Below are 23,302 nucleotides of genomic sequence, written 5' to 3' on the forward strand. Positions count from 1 at the left end.
AATTATCTGTGGTGCTAGCTCCTTTTTCAGCTCTAATTTTGTTAATTTGGTTCTTTTTAATCTTTCTTTTGGTTAGTTCAACTGGGTTTATAAATCTTTAGCTTTTTGTTTTTTATAGAACTAATTCTTTGTTTTATTGATGCTTTGTATATTTTTTTTATTCTCAGTTTCATTGGTTTCGACTGTGACATTATTTTCGGTTTTCTATTGATATTGGAATTAGTTTGCTCTTTTTTTTTTGAGGTGGAACTTTATATTATTTGGAAACTTTTTTAAAAAAATGTAGGCAATAAATGTCTCTACAGTCTGCTTTCCTTACTGTTCCAAATATTTTGATATGTTATGTCTCTGTTCTCATTTGTTTCTAAGAATTTCTTGATTTTTAAAAATATTTAAGAGATTTATTAAAGCATCTTATCACAAAGATAGAAACATACAAATTAGAAACATGCAACCATCATCTTCCATGGTTTGGCTAAATGTTATATATTTTTCCTGTTTTTGTAGCTGAAAACTTCATATCTTATACCCAATTCATTCATCCTGAATACTGAATTCAATCTTCCTGAAATTATCCAGGGCAGCAAATAACCAAGATACAAACCATTATATTATAAGGAAAGTGCAAAGTTAAAAAAGAAAATATGTAGAGAATACTCCCTCCCCACCCCTGTTAAAGGCATACAACGGCACTTTGTTCTTTTTATGCTAGATTGTCTTTGAAAAGAATTAAATTGTAATAGACTTAACAGAAAACAAAAAGATTTACTGAATGTCCAAAAAGCTCCTTAGTGTTTGAAAATAAATGCTTAGACAAAAGACAAAGTATTTTATATCAAACAAAAGAGCCCTGTAATGCAGCATTCTGTAAAATAAACAAGACAAGAAGCTGGTATAGGGTTTATTGACAGAGGCAGAGCGTCTTCAGGCAGGTAAGTAAGGAGACGGTGGTTCTTTCTCAGGCATATTCACTGCCATTTCATTTCGTAGGTTGGCAAAACATACTGTGGAAGTGCTTCAAAGGCAGGGTATGCGGCAATCTCTGGCACGTTTCTGTTGTTGATATATTTGTAGCAGTTCCAAACACAGTTAATTAGATAAGCTTTAAAAATGATAAATACCACAAAGAACACAAGAGCAATGAATAGCAGGCAGCTGGAGTCCAATGCCAGGAGGTCATCTTTGTAGGGAAAATCAGGTAATTGATCCAGATATTCTTTGATTCTTGGCAAATAAGTGAGAGAACGGATAGCAACCAGACAACTGAGAACTAAGTCAAAAAGCCGGGAACAGAAGAATGGAATCAGCCAACCCAGCTGATGAGAAATTGCTCCATATACCAGCTTTGAACTGACGATAAACATAACAACTGAGACGGCAGAAAGGACACAGGCATCATCGGCCCTGCAGCTGAACCCAGGGAGCTCAGTCACAGTCTCCAAAGGCAAAGGACGCGTCTTCAAGCCCGCCCCTGGTCCGGGCCCTCGAATTGCTTATTTCTTCTATGATCTATTCCTCATATAAATTTCCATGTGCTTATGTGTTTTCTATAATTAATTTGCTTCTGATTTCTAATTTCATTATGATTTGATAGTATGTATAGGACTATATCAGGTTGGTTTTTTTATTTTTTTGGTGCTTGTTAATACTTACATTTTGACCTAGAATATGATCTGTTTTGAGAAAGTTTTTTTGAGCTGCTAAGAAGAAGGTGAATTCAGCTGTTTTTGAACGAAATTATTTCATGGATATCAGTTTGGCCCATTTGATTTATAGTATCATGCAGGTTAGAATATATATTTATTGATTTTATGTTTGGATGATCCTGTCTATTGGTGATAGGGGTATATTGAAATCACCCAGTTTTATTGTATTGGGATATAGCTGGAATTTAACATCAAGAAGTAGATTTGGGTCTACTCTTTCCTCTATTAGGCACAGGGTCTCTGGACTATTTCCTAGGTCCTTGATCTACTTTGAGTTGAGTTTTATGCATGGTGAGAGATAGACATTTATTTTCATTTTGCTGCATATGAATTTCCAGTTCTCCCAGCACAATTTGTTGAAGATGCAATCTTTCCTCCAATATATGTTTTTTGGCACCTTTGCCTAGTATGAGATAACTGTATTTATGTGGGTTTTTCTCTGTGTCTTTTATTCTATACCATTGGTCTACATGTCTATTTTGGTGCCAATATCATGCCATTTTTGTTAGAATAGCTTTGTAGTGTAGTTTAAGGTTTTGTATTGTGATGCCTCCTACTTCATTCTTCTTGCTAAGGATTGCTTTGGCTATTCTGGGTCTCTTATTTTTCCAAATGAATTTAATGATTGCTTTTTCTATTTCTATGAGGAATAACATTGGGATTTTAGTTGGAATCACATTGAATCTGTATAGTGCTTTGGGTAGTATGGTCATTTTGACAATATTAATTTTGCCTAGATTTAAAAAAAGATTCCAAATGAATTTCATGATTGCTTTTTCTAGTTTTATGAAGAATGTTATTGGTATTTTAATAAGAATTGCATTAATTCTGTATAACACTTTTGGTAGTATTGCCATTTTGACAATATTAGTTCTGCCTATCCAAGAGCATGGGAGATCTTTCCATCATCTAAGGTCTTCTTCAGTTTCTTTCTTTAGTGTTCTGTAGTTTTCATTGTAGAGGCCTTTCACCTCTTTTGTTGATTCTCAAGTATTTTTTTTGAAGCTATTATGAATTTTTTCCTAATTTCTCTTTCAGAAGATTCATCAGTGATATTTAGAAATGCATTTGAGTTATGGGTATTGATTTTGTATTCTGCTACTTTGCTGAACTCATTAATTCTAGAACTTTTCTGTTGGAAATTTTTGGATACTCTAAGTGGATGCTGATTCAAAACAGGGAGGGGGAGGCATGGGAAAAATGGAGGAACTTTGATAGGGCAAAGGGGAGGGAGGGAGGGTGCAGGGGTGCAGGAAAGATGGTAGAATGAGATGGACATGATTACCTAGGTACATGTAAGACTGCATATAGGGTGTGACACTATATCGTGTACACCAGAGAAATGAAAAGTTGTGCCGCAGTTGTGTACGATGAATAAAAATGCATTTTGCTGTCACATATACCTAACTAAAATAAATTTTTAAAAGAAGTATTTATTTTTCATGTAATTAGATGCATTGACATTTGGGGCATAAATATTTACTATCATTTTATCTTCTTGTTGGATTGTGCCTTTTACCAGTATGTAGTGGTTTTCTTTGTCTTTTCTGATTATTTGTTTTAAAATATGCTTTAATCATATAGGAGAATGACCATTACTGCTTATTTCTGGACTCCATTTGGATGGAATACTTTTCTTCCTTCATTTTACTTTCAGTCTATGGGTGTCTGCCTATGAGAAGTTTTTTGCAAATAGAATATAGTTGAATCTTTTTTTTTTTAATTCATTCTGTCAGTCTTTCATTGGGGAGTTGAGTCCATTTATATTCAATGTTATTATGGATAGATGTTTGTTATTTCCTTTCATTTGTTTGTTTATTTTTGCTATATTTAATTTGATCTTAATTTTCATTTAATTAGTTGCTTTTCTAGTGTGCTTCATCTATTTGGATGTTTGGGGTTGTTTTTTAGTTGTTCTGTGTGCAGTATATCTTCATTCTTTGTAGTGCTTGCTTAGTGGACAAAAAGGTTTTCCTTGGGCTGGGTATCTATAGCTCAGTTGGTAGAGTGCTTGCCTTGCATGTACAAGGCCCTGGTTTCAATCCCCAGACCTGTATCCCCACCCCACACAAATTTCTTTTCCTTTTTCCTCATCCTGGAAATGTTTTATTTTCACATCAGTTCTGACACATAGCTTCTTTTTGGGATATAGCAATCTTGACTGGCAGTTGTTTTCTTTTAGATCTTGGAATATCTCATTCCAGGAGGCCCTACTAGAGTGAGCCTATTCCTTTCTCTCTAAACATGACCTGACATTTTTCTCTTGCAACTTTTAAAATTCTTTCCTTATTTTCTATGTTGGAAATTTTGATTATAATGTATCTTAGAGAGGTTCTTTTTTGATCTTGTCTATTTCTTGTTGGGTACATGCATCCTGTATGTGGATGTCTTATCTCACTTCTAATGTTAGGAACATTTTCTGCTTTTATTTCATTGATGAGGTTCTTAATGCTAACTTTAGCCTATATCTCTATGTTCACTTATGCCAATGACTCTCTTGATGTTGTCTCAGAATTATTGTAAATTCTGAGGTCCCCCTCTAGCTGTTTTTATATGGGGTATGTTTGTTGGTTTTGGTTTTTTCTCTCCCCTCTTCTATGTGTTGATGTATTGTTGAGGTTCAAGTGGGGTTTGTTCATGTGTGGATCTCTGCTATACATCTGGGTCTCAGGGTCCTCCCATAAATTCCACTTTTAAGGTGAGGAGTCTAAACCACCACAGGCTTTCCATAGTCCACCAGCATGGGTGTGAATTACCAAGGATCAGATCTTGAATACAGATGAATCTGTCTGACTGGTTACGTGTATCTTCCCAGTTGCTTATATGGGATGCCAGCAACAAAGGGGGAATCTCCTCAGTTTTCCCAGCCTACATTACCCTAGGAACAGTCCTTTCTACACCTGTTTCAATTACTCCGGAAGAGGCACCCTTGACTCCACAGTAGGCAACTGCTGGGTCTAGCTGGCAACTTCCTTCATGAGTTAGTTCTCAATCTCTAGCTTCTGCTAGCTGCCCTGTGGCCTCCTGTAAATGGTTCCTGCTGCTGCAGCTGTGGTTCCTGGCCAACTCTGCTTGTTGGCTGAGTGAATTTGCTCACTTATCACTTCCCCACACCATCTCTGGGTCAGTTAAGATCAGCCTCCATCTATATTCCTCAGGTTCTCGCAAGCCAATTTTATTTGCCACACTTTCCTCTATCTCTGCCTTTACTCCCCTCCCCTCAGTAGTGGGCTGGTAACTAAGCTGGTCCATCTCTAATACATTATTTCTTATATTGTGTTCAAAGTTTCCAACTTTCTGTGTCTCCACAATTGTTCTACTGCTCAGTGTTGAATGTCGGTGAACTCCCTTAGTCACTCACTTTGCAGAGGAGCAGTCGTCCTGCTTTTTAAATCTTGAGCTGAGAACTGATGAGGAGTGTGCGCTTCCTCTCATCTGCTGACTTCCCTTTTCCTTGATATGGGTTTGAGAGACAGCAAAGATAAAATGTTGCAGACAGTGGTTCTTCCTTTTGTCATCATGTATGTTGCATTGTTGTCATTATGCGTTTTCATCTCCTTCATTAATTTTCTTGATAAACTGGTGTGGAGGATTTTATTTCCCCCCAAATAACTACAACAGTGTCACCTCTCCACATCCTGTTCTTCAAAGAATATAGAGAAGTGATGCTCTGTGACCATAAAAGGCTTTGATAAGATTGGGTCATAAGGCTATGAACCTTTGCTTTGTTCACTAGAAAATTTGGGCTTTATCGAGATTGTCATGCTGTGGGGAAATCCATGCCACATGAAGAAGACATGATTAAGGTGCTTTTATGACATATGCATTCTATGCCATTTAATCTTTCTAGATGAGACTCACACATGATAGAGATAAGAAAAGCCAACCTTCTCATGTCCTCTCTGAACTTTTGCCTCACAGAATCTGTGAGTGTAATATTGTTTTTACCATCATGTTTTGCAATAAGTTATTATGTAGAAATGATAAGTGGAACAGATTTGGGTACCAGAATTGAGATACTACCTCAATTTTTGGTCAGGGAAGTGGGCAGAAATTCGAAAAGCCTCGATGAAAGAAACTTGACAGGTCTCCAGAGGCTGTCAGTAAGGGCTTTAAGGAAAGTGAGGAAAATGTCATGGAAAGTGGTGAATGGGATTACTTTATCATAAATAGTAGAAGAAATTTAGCATAATTACTACTATCATAATACATAAAATTGAAGATGTACAAATGAAGTAAGGTGTAAGACTATAAATAGATTTCCAAGTGAAATGTTTCATTTGTTCTTTTTAGTTATACATGACAATAGAGTATATTATGACATATTTATACAAACATAAAGTACACATTATTCTAATTAGGATCCCAGTCTTGTGGTTATACATCATGTGGATTCACTGTTGTGTATTCACATATGTACATAGGAAAGTTAAGTCAAATTAATTTCACTGTCTTTCCTATTTCAACCCATCCTCACTTCCCTTCATTCCACTTTGTCTAATCCGATGAACTTCTCTGCTTTCCCTACCCCCTTGTTGTGTGTTAGCATCCACATATCAGATAGAACATTTGACCTTTGGTTTTTGAAATTGGCTTATTTCACATTGCACCATAGTTTCCAGATCCATTATTTACTATCAAATGTCATAAAATCATTCGTTTTTATGGCTGAGTAATATTCTATTGTGTATATATACCACATTTTCTTTATTTATTCATCTGTTGAAGATCACCTAGGTTGTTTCCAAGGCTTAGGTTTTGTGAATTGAGCTGCTATAAACATTAATGTGGCTGATTACTATAGTATGCTGATTTTAACTCTTTTGGATATATACTGAGGAGTGGTGTAACTGGGTCAAATGGTGGTTCCATTCCAAGTTTTCTGAGTAATCTCCATACTGCTTTCCAGAGTGGTACACCAATTTGCAATCCCATCAGCAACATATGAGAAAACCCTGTTTCCCATATCCTTGCCAGCATTTACTGTTACTTGTATTCTTGATTGTTGCCATTCTGACTGGAGTGAGATGACATCTCAGTGTAGTTTTAATTTGCATTTATCTAATTACTAGAGATGTTGAACATTATTTTTTAACCATTCATATTTCTACTTCTGTAAAGTGCCTGTTTAGTTCCTTTGCCCATTTATTAATTGGATTGTTTGATTTTTTGAGTTCTTTATATATCCTAGAGATTAATGCTCTATCTAAGGTGCAGGTGCAAAGATTTTCTCCCATTCTGTAGTGTATCTCTTCAGGCTCTTGATTGTTTCCTTTGCTATGAAGAAGGTTTTTAGTTTCATGCTATCCAATTTATTGATTCTTGACTTTATTTCTTGCACTTTAGGAGTCTTGTTGAGGAAGTCACTTCCTAAGCTGACATGGTGGAGAGTTGGGCCTATATTTTCTTCTAGTAGGTGCAGGGTCTCTGGTCTAATGCCTAGGTCCTTGATCCACTTTGAGTTGAGTTTTGTTCAGGGTGAGCGAGAGGGGTTAAATTTCACTCTGGCACGTATGGATTTCCAGTTTTCCCAGCACTATTTCCAACAGGTTTTCTTAAGATAACATAGAGGAAAGGAAGCTTATGATTTGTTAGTTTATAGAAAAAATTAGAGAGACATATATGAATCAGAAATTTTTTGATTTAAAAAACAAAATTGATCTTCATTCATATCTTTTCCAGATGACAGAATGTTCTTATTTTAAAAGGGCCCTAAAGCAAAGATCAACACATAGTGTTGATAGGAAAACACCTCTAGATAAAGATAAGATCTGGATGTGATTATAAAACCCTGTTAACACATCAGAAATATCTTAGGTGTTTTCTCATGGACCCCTTAATGAGCTTGAAGGCATGCTTATAGCTCTTATTGGTAAGCCTATGGGAAAGAAGTATTTACTTCAGAGATTGCGCCTATGAACTTTAACTTTATATACTATAAATTGATCCACTGGAAGATTAGTAAAAGTTATTAAAGAATTTAAATGGAATTGGTCAATTTTTACAGAAAAAAAAATAAAGAGAAGCCTTTTGATGTCCAAAGTCCTGTGACCATGAAGGTAGAGAATCTAACTCAGATGCAAATATAGTGATGTAGAATTACTGAGAGGATGAAACCAAAAATTTAAGGAATGGATCCAAGAGCCATGGAGAACCATTTCCAGGAGCTATGACTAAGACAATACAGGAACTGAGAGTAATACTGTTGTGTATCAGTGATTGCTCTCTGCCTGGTGGTATTTTTCCTCTTCTTCTCCCTCTCCCGCTACCCTACCCATGAGATTACTTGTAGAAATTATTCTGTGCTTATAACACAGTTGTGTGTTGGATGTTTAGGGGCTAACTTGCCACTTTGTTTCATAGGTCTTCAGATCAAGAGGACATATACTTGAGGAACAGCTTCTGCAACTGGACGTGATTTAGATAATAAGATTCAAGACTTTATTTGATGTCAAAATGAAATGAGACTTTGGATGTCTTGGAAGAGGGTTTAAAGTACTGTGCATATAGGAAGGATATGAATTTTTCTGGCCAGTAGGCAAACTGTGTCATATTTTCCAAAGATTGTCACAATAATATTTCACATTTTACATGTTTTATTCAATGTGACCTTGCCACTCCCAACAAAAGATAAGAGTATGGCTTCCCTTCTCCTGGATCTGGGAAGGCTTGTGACTGCTATAACCAGTATCATATATTAGAAGTCATAGCATATCATATAAGTAATACCATATGACATAGGCTGGGTCATAAGGATGATGCAGTTTAGCCTTATTATCTCAGACACTTGCCTCTGGTACTATGTGTCATTATTTGAGAAATCCATCTACATGATAAAGCCAATCTCTGAGAATCCAAATCATTTAGGGAGGCTTGGGTACATGCACTAGCCAGTTGAACTGTCCTTGCTGAGACAGTGAGCATGACAGTGAGATAAGCCTACTCCATCACGCCCTATCCAAACTCCCAAGATATAGGACTCATGAACTTAATAAAATAGTTGTTTTGTTTATTAGTCATTGAGGTAGTAACCGTAACAACTGGATAGTTTAAAAATCACATAAAATTCATTAGACCTGTTTGGTACCACACAAGTAGCGACTTGGTAATGAATTAGCTGATTTCACTGAATAAGTTGATGACAAAAATTTTAGTTGTCTGGTGGCTTGCTTACATATTTATTTAGATTTGAGGTGCTAAGTCACATGGCTATGTCTGAGTTCTAGATGATGTGCCACTGTACCTTAGTTTACTTGTAACATTCCATTTGATTTACATTTTGTTTGACTTCATTAAAAACTTCCATAAATGTGATTTCAATTTGTCTCCATATTTTACACATATTAGATAAGAGATAAATGAATAATGATTAACTGAATATTATGTTTTTTAAAATCTTTTTAGAGAGAGTACTTAATGGGTTTTAAAAATCCTATAAATGTTTTAGTAAACAGGGATTAACCTCTATATTTATTAGGCTTATTGTCTATCTTTTAAGGATCATTATTTAATCTTCTGTTAATCTGTATATTTAATTTGAATATAGTACAATTCAAATATTCTAAGAGGTAAATATTGTAGATAAAAGCAAATTTTTCCATCAGTTAAGAATGCTTCTATAATTTTTTGGGGGGGTTTTACTGACACCTAGTGGCATTCAGTCTGGTATGTAAAAAATTCCTTTTAGCTCACTTCATTCTATTATTCTCTCTATAAGTGTCCTCTCTTATTTTTTAATTTTTTAATTTTTTTTCTTCTCTTATTTTTTAAAACTTAATAAAGCAAACAAAAGGAAATTTCAGGTGTCTCAATGTGACCAGCATTTTTTGAGGATACATGATACTATACAAATACACACACACACTCACATATAATTTGACATAAACAAACAAGTAGGATTATGTTATTCATTTTGACTCTAGGTTTTTACTGTACTTATTAATTTCCTTTATTTACTTGAATTCTCTTCCTCCTTTATACATTCATATAATTCCTCCACCCGTTTTAAGGTAGGTCATAATAACATTCTAGATTTTTCTCCATGTGCCTGTAATAAAACATATGAGTGAATATTCTTCTATTCTATATTCTTCTATAAACATACAAGTACAATGTACACATTTTGTTATACTTTAGAAAAATAAAATTGTGCCTATTTTTCTGCACTTTGCTCTTCTTAGCATACCTCTTGGAAATAGTTCTAAGATAAGTATGTAGTCCAAATTATTTTTTTAAGTACATGCATGCTATTTACAACTGCAGTTTTTCTACTGCAGCCATTCACCCTTTCAGTATTTTTGCCACCTTGAATATAGCAATGCACACCCATGTGTGTATATCCTTATAAAGGCTAACTTTATTTATCCAAGATAACTTTTTGTAAGTTAAATTGCTGGAGAAAAGAATGCATTAATTTCAATAGGCATTACCACTTTGCTTTCAAAAATAGTTAAAATGTGTATGATTAATATGTGAGAAAAATATGTTTCTACATAGCCACTAGTATATCTTATAGGATTGTAAATATATTTGCCAGTGTGACAGGTATAAAATGATTTATTTTGAGTTTTCTGGTGACTAGGGAATTTGAACAACAACTTAGTTCTTAGTTTGTTCACTCTGAATTTATTCTATGGATTTTCTGATTTTAACTTTTGCTCTTCATATATTATAAGATGCTAACCTCTTGTTTCTCAGCCAGTTTAAAGGTAATTTTATGGCAAAGATTATAACATAGTTTCAAGTCTTTATGTAATTAATCATGTCCATCTTTTGTTTTTATGACTATGGATTTTCAGATATAATAAAGTCTCCCTTACACAGGATCTTATTCTTCTAGGTTCCCTGCCCTTGCTTTTAAAAATTATTTTTGCAAAGTTTTATTATGAGTTTAAATTCAAAAAATAAAAATAATAAACAATTGAAGTCTTAATTCATCTATAATTTAATTATTTTAATAACATTTAAAAAAGTGAAGTAAAACATACATAGTACAGTATTAAAGAATTACCAGGAAGTGAACACACCTGTGTAATCACCAACCAGTCACTAAATTTCTATTCCTTCTTAATTGCTAATTTTGAAATTCTATGGATTAGTGACTAGTATCTATGATGATAGCCTTCCTGCCTTTCTTCATATTTTTGCTGCTTGAACCTGATCCTTGAACAATTAGTTATGTTTAGTCATCATTGACCTTCATGTAAATAAATTTGTATTTGTTTTTAAATATTTAATATTATCCTTTTTTTTTGAGTATAGAAGTTCATTATCCTTCCTGTATAGCATTACATTGTATGAATATGTGGCTTCTATCCATTCTGCTGCTGGTGGATTTTTGAATTTTTTTCAGTTTATGACTATGTGGAACAATGCAGTTATGAACATTCTTGTGCATTAACACTTTCAGTTGAACATATACTCCACAGAGAAATTGATGAGTCACAGGGCCCAAATATGTTCAACTTTGGTAGATTAGCAATTATTGCCAACAGTTCAACAGTTTTCCAAGTAGGCATACCAGTTTACACTTCCACTCGTGGATTAAGAGTTTTAGAACTCTACTTTTTCACCAGCACTAAAAATTTTCTTTTTCATCTGAAGTCATTCTGATGGATTCAATGGGTATTAGTATCTCATTTTGGTTTAAATTAGCATGTCTCTAGTAGCCAATGAAGTCAAATTACTTTTTATATGTGTATAGAGAATTATTTCCTCTTGTGAATTATTCCTTCTTGGCCATTTTCCCATGAGGTAGAATTTTCTTATTGATTTGTTGGAGGTCTGTGTATTTTAGGAGTCCAGGACCCTTGTCGCAAATATCTTCCTTTAGTGGCATTTTTTTTCTATTTTCTTTAGGATAGTCTATTAATTATTTTTGATTAACAGAAATTCTTAGTTTAATGTATGGATTTTTTTGTTCATGTTTAGTGCATTTGTTTTCTGTTGAAAAAAATCTTCCTATACTCTTAAATTTGTGATTTTTTTCCTATTCTAGAATTTTGAGTTTGATGTAAAACTTAATTAACTTTTTTGTAGGAAATAAAGAGTGGGTCAACTCTCATTTTTTACACATAGTATTGTGGAGCAGTACTTACTTGGTCCACAAGCATTTATTGAAAAGGGTAATGTTTAAACCCACAGCACTGATGTATGCTCATGGACATTAATAAGATGTTCATCTGTGCATTGGCAGGTTTTATTTTTTGACAGTGTCATGTAGAAAGTGAGTAAACACCATACTATCTTAAATACTGTGGCATCACACTAAGCCTTGATATTTGCCAGTGTAAATTTACTGCCTTTTTTTTTGTCATTTCTTTTTTTTTATTATTAGTTGTTCAAAACATTACAAAGCTCTTGACATATCATATTTCATACATTTGATTCAAGCAGGTTATGAACTCCCATTTTTACCCCGTATACAGATTGCAGATTCACATCGGTTCCTCATCCTCTTTTTTACATACTGCCATACTAGTGTCTGTTGTATTCTGCTGCCTTTCCTATCCTCTACTATCCCCCCTCCCCTGCCCTCCCCTCTTCTCTCACTACCCCTTTTACTGTCATTCATTTCTCCCCCTTGTATTATTTTTCTCTTTCCCCTCACTTCCTCTTGTATGTAATTTTGTATAACAATGAGGGTCTCCTTCTATTTCCATGCAATTTCCCTTCTCTCTCCCTTTCCCTCCCACCTCTCGTCCCCCCTGTTTAATGTTAATCTTCTTCTCATGCTCTTCCTCCCTATTCTGTTCTTAGTTGCTCTCCTTATATCAAAGATGACATTTGGCATTTTTTTTTAGGGATTGGCTAGCTTCACTTAGCATAATCTGCTCTAGTGCCACCCATTTCCCTGCAAAGTCCATGATTTTGTCATTTTTTAGTGCAGAGTAATACTCCATTGTGTATAAATGCCACATTTTTTTAATCCATTCATCTATTGAAGGGCATCTAGGTTGGTTCCACAGTCTAGCTATTGCGAATTGTGCTGCTACAAACATCGATGTAGCAGTATCCCTATAGTACACTCTTTTAAGGTCTTCAGGGAATAGACCGAGAAGGGCAATAGCTGGGTCAAATGGTGGTTCCATTCCCAGCTTTTCCAGGAATCTCCATACTGCTTTCCAAATTGGCCACACCAATTTGCAGTCCCACCAGCAATGTACAAGTGTACCCTTTTCCCTACATCCTCACCAGCACTTGTTGTTGTTTGACTTCATAATGGCTGCCAATCTTACTGGAGTGAGATGGTATCTTAGGGTGGTTTTAATTTACATTTCTCTGACTGCTAGAGATGGTGAGCATTTTTTCATGTACTTGTTGATTGATTGTATATCTTCCTCTGAGAAGTGTCTGTTCAGGTCCTTGGCCCATTTGTTGATTGGGTTATTTGTTATCTTATTGTTTAATTTTTTGAGTTCTTTGTATACTCTGGATATTAGGGCTCTATCTGAAGTGTGAGGAGTAAAAATTTGTTCCCATGATGTAGGCTCCCTATTTACCTCTCTTATTGTTTCTCTTGCTGATAAAAAACTTTTTAGTTTAAGTAAGTCCCATTTGTTGATTCTTGTTATTAACTCTTGTGCTATGGGTGTCCTATTAAGGAATTTGGAGCCCGACCCCACAATATGTAGATCGGAGCCAACTTTTTCTTCTATTAGACGCAGAGTCTCTGATTTGATATCAAGCTCCTTGATCCATTTTGAGTTAACTTTTGTGCATGGCGAGAGAAGGGGATTCAGTTTCATTTTGTTTCATATGGATTTCCAGTTTTCCAAGCACCATTTGTTGAAGATGCTATCCTTCCTCCATTGCATGCTTTTAGCCCCTTTATCAAATATAAGATAGTTGTAACTTTGTGGATTAGTCTCTGTGTCCTCTGTTCTGTACCATTGGTCGACCTGCCTGTTTTGGTACCAGTACCATGCTGTTTTTGTTACTCTTGCTCTGTAGTATAGTTTGAAATCTGGTATCGCTATGCCGCCTGATTCACACTTCCTGCTTAGAGTTGCTTTTGCTTTTTGACAGAATATTGTTGGATTTGTTTTTTTAATCCATGATACCAGCCTTTGTCGCTTTATTCATTAATGTTTAGAGTTACTATTGATATATGATTTGTACTTCCAGCCATGTTTGATTATTTATTTATTTATTTTTTTAATTTGGTTTGTTTCTCCATGATTAGCTTTCCCCCTGCCCTCTGGCTTTACTGAGGTACTTCCCGCTGTTGGTTTTGGTAATTGGTTTTCATTTCTTCCTCATGTAGTGTTTTGCTCAAGATGCTTTGCAATGCTGGTTTTCTGGCTGCAAATTCTTTTAACTTTTGTTTATCATGAAAGATTTTTATTTCGTTGTCATGTCTGAAGCTTAATTTTGCTGGGTACAAAATTCTTGGTTGGCATCCATTGTCTTTCAGTGTTTGAAATACGTTGTTCCAGGATCTTCTCGCTTTCAGCGTCTGTGATGAAAAATCCGTTGTTAACCTTATTGGTTTACCCCTGAATGTAATCTGCTTCCTTTCTCTTGTAGCTTTTAATATTTTCTCTTTATTCTGTATATTGGATATCTTCATAACAATGTGTCTTGGCGTTGGTCTACTGTGATTTTGTATGCTCGGTGTCCTGTATGCATCTACAATTTGTACATCCATTTCCTTTTTTATGTCTGGAAAGTTTTCTATAATTATTTCATAAAACACATTGTCCATTCCCTTGGTTTTAACCTCTATACCTTCCTCTATCCCGATGACTCTTAAGTTTGTTTTTTTTACGTTATCCCATATTTCCTGGATGTTTTTCTCTTGATTTTTTACCAGCCTTTCTGAGTTGGCTAGACTCTTTTCAAGATGATATATTTTGTCTTCATTATCTGACGTTCTGGCTTCTACTTGCTCTACTGTGTTAGTGATACTCTCATTTGAGTTTTTAATTTGGTTATAGTTTCCTTCATTTCTAGAATTATTGTTTTTTTATAATCTCTATCTCCTGATAAAGATGCTTATTTGCTTCTTTTATCTGTTTATGTAATTCATTTTCAATGTGTTCTTTCATTGTTTGAATTTGCTGTCTCATATCCTCTTTAAGATTCCATTCCATCTGTCTAAGGTATTCCTTGAGTTCTTTATTTGACCATTTTTCTGATGCCTCTAGGTCCTCCTGAATATTTAGGCTGTCCTGCATTGTTTGTACTCCTTTTCTGCCTTGCTTTTTCATGCTGCTCATGTTACTTCTTGTTCTGTTTGACTGTTGAGTTACTGTTTACTCCTATAAATTTATTTGATGCTTGGGAGGAAAGGTATTAGAAGGGAAGGGAAGAATTCACTAAGGAGAATGAGAGTAAGCAGGTAGAATTCAAGGAAGGGAGAATAAGGAAATTGAAAAGAAATGAAAAGACAAAAGAAAAAAAATAGAAAATAAAAAAAAATTAAAAAAAAAAAACCCAAAAAATAAATAATGAAAAAAAAATTAAAAAATATTAAAAAAAATAAAAAATAAATAAAAAAAATCAAAATGAAAAGAAACCCAAATAATAGTAAAAAAAATTTAATAAATGCAGTCTTAGAGTTTGATTAACTTCTCTTCCAGTCTGTGGAGCTGTGCCCACCAGGCCAAACTTCTCCTCTCAATACGCGGGAACCAATCACTGTGCAGCAGCTTCTCCTCCCAGACTGGGTGGTCTCCAATCCTGAGTGCCTAGGGCCTTTTCTTGTGTCTAGTCACTTCCCCACTTTTCCTCAAGCTAGGCCCCGCTCACCGGTGACGCTCACCACAATACTGGCTACACGCCAGGTCTGTTGCTCCTGGGAGCCCTATTTTCTTGAACGACTGGGCACACTCTCCCTGTTTGCCACTCCCTCAGACCCTAAGTTTGTGGAGCTTGGGGCTGAGAACCCTCAGCGTATTTTGCTTGCCCTCCGGTAGCCACGCCCCCGGTAGCTGGTGCAAGAGACCTCAGGTGTCAGCACTAGTGGGAGCGTAGCCGGGGGTTCCCGCACCGCGGGAGAGCTGGGAGGGGCCCTTAAGGTTTCCCCGCTGTGTCGAGAGGGAGGGCTAGGGGGTTATACACCTGTTGCCTCCAGTTTCAATGAAGTTATCTCCTCCGCCGCATTCTGGTGACATCAGTTCTCTGCCATGGTGGTATCCCATGCAAATGGCGACAGTTCTTTCCCTTTGCCGGGTGAGCAATGCAACGGGTGGGTCCTGACTGGCTCCCCCAAGCCCTGTCTCACTCCTGTGGCCACTGCCTATGAAGGCTCGGTTGGTATTAACCTCCGCAGATTCAGAAAGGCCGACCAGTTGTTTCAGCGGGATCGTTTAGTGCTCAGTCACAGCGGTTTGTCTGCGAGATGCAGGCGAACGGGAGCTTGAATTCAGCCGATCCGGGCTCAGTGTGTGTTCTGAGAGGCCCAGACTGTTCGCCCCAGATCCATGTCAGCTCAGCATTGCCTAGTGATCCTGAGAAAACAGCATTTAGAAGGTTTAAGACTCCCTAAGCCTGCGCAGCTGAAGAGGTCAGAGACTTGATCTCTCCGCACCCGCTGCCATGTTGGATCCCCCAATTTACTGCCTTTTTTATCCATTTAAAAAGATTATCTTGCCTGTACTTTGCTTTTATATTTTTATAACTTTATAATTAGGTTTAAATTTTCATATAGAAATATGCTATTCTGATTTTCATTTGGATTTGATTGCATCTGTAGATCATTTAGGGATTTATAGCTCTGTAATACTGATTTTTCTGGTCTATGAATATGATAAATAACTTAGTTCCTTTAAATTTTCTTTTAAAAATAATTCATAATTTAAAAAATAGCAATCTTATACATCATAGATATTTTGCTAGGATTTAATAATTTATACACTCTCATTTATGTTATACTTTTTAAAAAATTTAGTTAACTCACATAAAAAAATACAATTTGATTTTTGTATATCAAAATATAAATGTATCTAGTGACCCTAAGTACATTTATTAATATTTGCATTTCTAATAGTGTCACTTATGAAAAATGAATTTTTTTTCATCTTGTATTTTTTAATTTTTCTTTTGCCTAGATGTACTCAAGTTCTGTGTGATCTGGAATAAAACAAAGAGGTTGTGAGGGTTCTTGTGTCATTCTAGATTTTGAAAAGAACTTTTAATCTTCTAACATTAAATATATTATATGTGAAAGTGATCATTATATATTTTATATGATCTTTATATACTAGATTAAAGAGGTTTCTATATCTTCTTTGCTAAGAGTTAGTATGAGAACTTATTGAATTTTATCAAATTTCTTATATTGATATGATGTTTATTGTGGGTTATTTCATTATTCCATTTTAAATAAATCTTGTGTTCATGGACTAAAATATACTTAGTCATGATATTTTATCATGTTAAAATTTCTTTGGGTTTAGTTTGGTAGCTTTGACTTAATCATTAGAGAGATGCCTTCATAATTCTTTTTTTCTAATTAAATTGGTCCTATAAATAGAATTGAAAAGTATTTGTTTTCTTTTTTTTTTTGAAAGATTTTGTATAAGTTTTCTGTTACCTCATCTTTACGTGTTGTGGCTGGAGGAGGTGAGCACTGGGGGCATACATTTAAGGTATATATTTTGTGTCTGGTGAGTGGAATCTCTCTGTGCTTTCTGGTCCTCATGTGAGCCTCTTCTGTACCACATACTCTTCTGTCATGATGTTTAGCCTTACCTCGAACCCTGAGGAATGGAGCCAGACCTCTGAAACTGTGGGCCCCCAAATAAACTTTTCCTCCATTAAAATTACTCTTGTCACATCTTTTAGACACAGTGGGGAAAAAGCTGACTGAAACAGAAATTGATACCAGAAGTGGGGTCATTTCTGTGACTAACTTGACTGTGTAAGTTCATAAGCTTTTTGAGCTTTTTGGAATTGCAGGAGGAATTTTGAGATGCTTAGCAATGCAAGCTGGAAATGATTTCAGATTGTTGTAAGTGGAGCTGAATGACCGATTCTGGAGGGAGCTCAGAAAACAGGAATGCCAGTAAGACCATGGCAGTGAAGACAGGACTCAAGATGGTTCAGAGAAGGAGGACTCTGTTGGAATTTGGAGTAGAGGCCATTTGTGTCATGTTCTGGCCGAGAAGTTGTCTGCATTTTGCCTGTGGCCTGAGACTTTCTGTGAGGCTGATTTTAAAAGCAATGGACTTCTTAATCTGGCAGAAAAAAAAATTTCTAGGCAGCATAACATTCAGGCAGTTGTGTAGATATTGCTAGAGGATTTTAGCCAAATTAATTGTGATAATCAGGAAGAGAAAGCAAAGCAGAAAGATCTGAAAAACTTGGACTTGAAAGGTGGGAGTAAAACTGGGCCTAAGAAAGTTAGAGTTGTTAAAGACATTACTTCCATTAAGGCAATGCTGAAGACATTGCCCAGAGACAATGAGAAAGATGGATTGAGGGCATCTGAGGAAATGGCAAGATCATATCCATCTCAGACTCAAGGAAGTAAAAATAAAAAAAATCTCTTGACAAGAGACCGACCAGTAGGCATTCTTCTTGCACTAGGGAGCCTAGAAAGTTTTTCCAACATGCTCAGCTACCCAGCCACTCAGAGGCTGCTGCAACCAGGGTTCATGGAGACTAGGCTATTTCTTGATTTGTTGGCAGACTTTGTCATTAACCATGTGGTGCTGGTTCTTCAGGATTGCAGGATGCTGGAGTTATGGGTTCATGGAAATTTCCAGTGAGATTTGAAAGGAAGCTCTGGGAGGCTAGACCAAATGCAGTAGGGTTGGAGTCCCTATGGGCTGCCCCTGAGAGGGAAGTGTGCATGGAAATATGAGTAGGAAGCTAAAGCTGAAGTAGAGGCCCCTACGATTAAGAAATGCCAGTAACATGGAATGTCTGCCAAGAAAACCTGTAGGAATTGAGCAGAGACAAACCATGAGAGATGCCTTGTGGGCTTAAATCAGCAAAGCCCATGGGCAGAGCTATACAAGCGCTTTGGAGAGGACAACATGATGTCATGTGCTTCAGATGCCAGATATAGAACTACAGGACTTGTGTGCCCAGCTGGATTTTAGTCTTGCTTTTTGTCCTGTCCCTTATTTCTGTGTCCCTGTTTTTCTGAATGGAAATGTTTACTCTATACATTTATATATTGGATACTTATAAATTGTTTTTTATTTTTATAGGACCTCACCATGTGAGTTTGCCCTGAGTCTCAGAGGAGACTTTGTACTTGAACTTTTGGGCAATCTTGGAACTGTTGAGACTATGGGGACTCTTGGGACTGGAGTAAATGCATTTTACATTGTGAGATGGTCATAAGCTTTTAGGCTTATGACCAGTAAGACCATGGCAGTGAAGACAGGACTTCCAGGCGTCAGGGGCAGAATGTTATGGTTTGGATGTGAGGTGTCTCCTCATATGCTCATGTGGGAGACAATGCAAAAAGGTTTTAGAGAAAAAAATGATTGGGTATGAGAGCCTTTAACCCAATCAGTGAGTTAATCCCCTCTTGGGATTAGCTGAATGGTAACTGAAGGTGGGCAGGGTATAGCTGGAGGAGATGGGCATTGAGGGTGTGCCTTTGGGGTATATATATTTTGTATCTGGTGAATGGAGTCGCTTTCTGCTTTCTGATCATCATGTGAGCCTCAAGCCCCAAGGTAGAGAGTTAGCTGTCAGTGGACAGAGACCTCTGAAACCATGGGCCCCAAATAATCTTTTCCTCCTCTAAAATTGTTCTTGTCAGGTCTTTTAGTCACAGTAGCAAAAAGGTGACTAAAATACATGTTTAGAAGAATTTACCAGTGAAGTTTTTAATGAGTCAGAAAATTTCTTGGTAACAGAGTTTTAAGATTTTACTTTTAAAAAATATGATCATTCAGATTTTTCATTTTCTTATGTCAAATTTGATAAACCACTTTTTAATCATTAGCTAGACTTTTTGAAGGACAGTTTTGGTAAATCTTTAGGTCAGGTTATCATCAAATATTTTTCTGCTTTATCTCTCTTTCCTGTCTGAGATTTCAACTATATTATATTTGAGGTTTCACTGTGTCACTTGTATTCTATGTTATTTTATTTCCCATCCTTTTCACTCTCAGTGCTTCCATCTGCATATCTTCTAGTTCATTAATCTTTAGCCAGATCCTATTCAATATTACACCCATGTATTTAGTATTAAATTTAGTATTGCATTTTCAGTTCTATGATTTCTATGTGAGTTATTTCATTGTTTTCTATTCTCTACTAAAATCCTTTATTTTATCTTTTGATTCCTTGAACAATGTTAATTGTTGACTTTGGAGTATATATTCAGTGACTCTATTATGAGAATTGGCTCTGAGTCTGTTTCTATGTTTTTTTCTTTTTTCTTTTTTTTTCCTGTTGGTTTTCTGTAAATGTTGTTTGCTTTACATTGACTACAAAATATTGTACTGTACATGGAAATGGTAGATCGTTTGGGGATAATTCACTTTTGCATCTAGTAAACAATGTGGCTGGTGGCAAATCACCTTAATTAAATCAGGAACTACTGCATTCTGGCTTTTTAAACAAAGCACACATACAGGTTTTGGGTTTTTTTCCTGAAAGCCTTGGATATTTTCCAGGGTTCTGCCTTCTTGGAGGACAGTGTGCTTTTTGTATATCTCCCAGATTTTAGACTGTCAGTCATAGCTTTTTGCAATTCACTGTTCCCTTTATGCAAAGCTGTAGGAAGTACAAGGTTCTTGTACTTTCTATCTTTTTAGATTTTTACTCCACAAGTTTCACTGCATTCATTGCTCTCTGATAACTTCACACAGATGCATTTTACATTTTGTTTAGCTGTTCTAGATTTTGTTAGCATTAGTCTTGGTCCAGTTGAACCTGGAATGTTACTGCCAGCTATGTTTACTTATGGTATAAATCAGAGATGCAGTTTTAATTTTTGCAGATCAATAGCAATTTTGCCAGAACCATTTATTAAGTCACCCATTCTTTCCCTATAAAATTCAATATCAACCATTGCAAGATATTAAATAATATATATCCTGGAATCTATTTCTGAATATTCAGTTTAATACCGATTTTATTAGGTTATATCTATAAATAAGATATCAACCTTATTATTATGTAGATTCTAGCCTTTCTAGTTGACTTTATTTTGCTATTGAAATGGAAATTTAAAAAAAAATTTCTGCTTCCAAGTGACTGTTGCTATATTTAAGATAATCTTCTGTTTTTTTGTATATGCATATTTTTATTTTTATCAGTATGTTACATTATTTTACTTCTGGTTCTTAATTTTCCAATTAGGAAATAATATCTCCAATAAAAATAAATATTTAAATATAAAATTTCCAATGAAATGAGGAATAACATTGATTTTGAATACCACTCTAGTTACTGATTTATAAATAGAATAGGATTTAATTTTAATGTATAGGATATTTTCCATTTTTTTTCTCTTTCCATATTTTGTTTTTTTAAAATAGTTTTTGTTTGTATTTAACTAGTTTCATCTACTTCTGTTATAGAATTTTTGTTACAAGGGGTTGCTGAATAATATTAAATACTTCATCAGTTCTATTGATAAATTCATGCCATTTACCCTTTTGTTTGTTAATATAATCATTTATTTGGATAGATTTACTGAATTTAAATAATTCTTACATTTTTGGAGTAAATTCTTCTTGATCATATTATATAGATAACAGTTATTCCATATACTCCAGCCTTTTAGTAAAAAGTTTTAAACAAAGCATATTGATTTTTTTTCAATATTTATGTACGACTTATCAACTAATATCTAATGGAATGAATAGGGAGGCATCAACTAATTAAGGCCAAAAACTAGAATATTATTGTGCCACAGAATACTCCTGGGTGACTGTCCCCCTGCAACATAACCATTTTTTCTGACTTTGTACTTATGAGTCATTGCATTTAAAAAATATTTTTACCACTCATGGTCACATATTCTAACAATGCATTTAAAATTTTTATTTTGTTTTCCTTATAAAATAAAACTCTACTTTTTATGGCTTATTTAGTCATTATTAGGTCTTTGAGGTTAATCTACTTTGATGCCATAGAGTTACAGTCCATTAATTTTCATTGCAGTAAATATTATACTCTATGAATATACCACAGTGCACTTCATTGTGTTTGATGGACATTTGTCTTATTTCTAGCTATGTTGTTCTACAACTAATGGTGCCATAACACATTTTTGTACATTCTCCAGTGAACATGTACAAGACATAGGTTGCAGCCATATATAATTTTTACTAGTGACTATGACTATTTTGTTAGATTTTTTTTCAAATTATCACACCAGCAATTTATGAAAATTACCATTTCTCCGAATCCTTCTCCTCATTTAATATTGTTTGACATTCATTAATCTGGGTATGAAATGAATCTTATAATTTTTTACAGCTTTTTTTGAAACAGTTTAAAAATTACAGTAATGTTATAAAAGTAAAATGATTACTCTTCACTCTTTACTCATTTCCCTCAGTTTACCATATTTACCCCATATTTTCATTTTGTGTATTTATGCATGTGTATATATTAAGCTGTATATTAATGTATGTATGTGTATAATATATAGGGTGTATGTATATATGCACATTTATATGTATATATTCTTCTTTTGGAGGGGAGGATTGAACTGAGGGTCACTTAACCACTGAGCCACACCCCCAATTCCTTTTATTTTTCATTTTGAGATATATATTCTTATATATACATGTGCCTATATATATATTTTTTTTCCTTAGCTGAGAGTAAGTTGCATATACTGTTTCTATAATGCTACAGAGTTTCCTACAAAATGATGCTGCATCCATCAAAATCAGTAAATAAATATAGATCAAATCATACCATCCAATCTGTTAGACCCTATTAACATTTGCCAATCCCAGGAATGTCTTTTATAATTACTCTTTCCTTGATGATCTTGGACCTAATGTAAGTCATGTACTATTAATTGTTGTGTATCTTTAGTCTTTTTCCATTTGGAGCAATTATCAATTTTCTTCATGAATTTTGAGGCATATAAGACATTTTACAGTTACTTCATAGAATGACCCTTTAATTTGGGTTTGCTATCTTCTCAGGATTAGATTCTGGTTATGGATTTTCACAGAAATTTATAGACATAATGGCCTGTTAATTTTTATCAGCACACAATATTGCTTTACCCCATGACTGGTGATGTTGCCCTTTATCATTTCCCCTAAGATGATTCTTCCAAATTTCTCTATAGGAAATTTATACTTATTGATTAATGAGTAATTAAACATTATTCTATGAATCTGTGTAAATAGCCTCTTCATCAAGCTTTCACCTACTCATTTGACATCCTTGATAATTCTTGTCTAATCAATTATTTCTATGATAGTTACCAAATGATTTTCTAATTCATTCTTTCTTGCCTTCTCTTCCGTACTTATATACATAATAATGTTGCAGGAAATGAGGGTCAGGACACCAAGATCTGGAAGAAGTACTTTATTAGTAGTGCCATGGTTCAGAAGGATAATTCCCAAAGTCTGAGCCCAGAGTGCAACAGGGCTTTTACTTTTATACATAAGCATGTTTTGAGTACATCAAGGCAAGGGAGTTTTATT

At 35.0% G+C, this 23,302-nt stretch overlaps 1 pseudogene; it reads right to left on the reverse strand.

Moving 5' to 3' along the window:
• Positions 1-856: 856 nt before the first annotated feature.
• Positions 857-23,302, reverse strand: part of LOC114094628 (lysosomal-associated transmembrane protein 4A-like) — a 48,428-nt pseudogene continuing 25,982 nt past the window's right edge.

The sequence above is a fragment of the Marmota flaviventris genome, chromosome 14, assembly GCF_047511675.1.
Source record: "Marmota flaviventris isolate mMarFla1 chromosome 14, mMarFla1.hap1, whole genome shotgun sequence".
Classification (NCBI taxonomy): Eukaryota; Metazoa; Chordata; class Mammalia; order Rodentia; family Sciuridae; genus Marmota; species Marmota flaviventris.